The sequence below is a fragment of the Aplysia californica genome, unplaced genomic scaffold (genome assembly GCF_000002075.1).
Source record: "Aplysia californica isolate F4 #8 unplaced genomic scaffold, AplCal3.0 scaffold01197, whole genome shotgun sequence".
In the NCBI taxonomy this organism is placed as follows: Eukaryota; Metazoa; Mollusca; class Gastropoda; order Aplysiida; family Aplysiidae; genus Aplysia; species Aplysia californica.
The window spans coordinates 6641-7897 of NW_004798467.1; positions in this window are offsets into that span (position 1 = coordinate 6641).

Here is a 1257-nt window from a genome sequence, read left to right on the forward strand (position 1 = left end):
ATGTGTGTGTGTGTGTGTTTGTGAGTGTGTGTGTGTGTGTATGTGTGTGTGTGTGTGTGTGTGTTTTATACAGGTGGCCGTTAGAGCAGGTGATTGTCTTATACAGGGGGCCGTTTGTACAGGTGATTGTCTTGTACAGGTGGTCGTTTACAGGTGATTGTTTTAGACAGGTAACCGTTAGAGCAGGGTTGACTGATGGAATGTAGAGTCTATGGTATCCAAAGAAAAAAAAATCAGGACTGGGAAGATACAGATCGATATCTGCAGAGAAAGGTATTCCTCGCCCTAGTCCTAGCCTCGAGTCGAGGTGTGCGGTTCGCCAACTTGTCTTCGCGACAGTAAATATTGGCACGCCGATGATCGCTGGTCGATAAATGTAGCCCTGCAGCATCCCACAGACTGAAGCGGTGTTGTTACCAAAGATTCTCTACTAGAGCTGGGTGAAGAATCGATCCCGGAACCGATTCCAACAATTAATGCTACGGAAGAAAATTTCCGACTTCGTTTTACGTAAACCAACGGGTTACCAGTTACTTTAATCATTAAAATCTTTTAAAATCTTCCTCTTTTTTAAAAGAATTCATTCATTTTTGAAAAATAAAAGTTGATACTTTGTAGTGTTCTGAAACCAAGGCTATCCTAAATCCTGAAGATTTTCGGAGCCAACCAGGTAACCATGGGAAGAAATCACATCATTAGAAAGTATATATTTGGGTTCGGAGTCGAGTCCTACGATTCCTAACTTTCAATAATCGGGAACGTAGCTGCCCAGCACTATTCTCCACTACCTGCTGTTACTGTTACTCCTACGTCGATACGACGTAATCTCTTGTCTAACTAGGTCACGAGCTAAATATAGACCGGCCTCATCTTTTGAGTTGTCAATGGGATTTTCGCGATGTGTCATTGTGTGTGTATGTGTGTATGTTTAGTAATTGATGACTCGTCGGGAAAGCCCCTCTCTCTCACCTCACTTCACTCTCACCTCACTTCACTACGCCTGTACAGATTCTGTGATTGTGATAATAAAGTTACACAGAGAGTGAGTGTGTGTGTGTGTTGCCTATAGGTGTTGAAGTGGAAACTGTTCTTCTCTGATTTTCGTGGAAACTGAAACTGATTCAAGTTTTCGTTTGTTTCGCGGCTGATGTTTGTATAATTTACGTGGTCTTTTTCAAGGCTGTCACAATGGTAAGGTTATTTCGTTAGCAACGGAGTGTTTAGCTACTGTGAATAAGCTGATATTTCTCCTTTTTA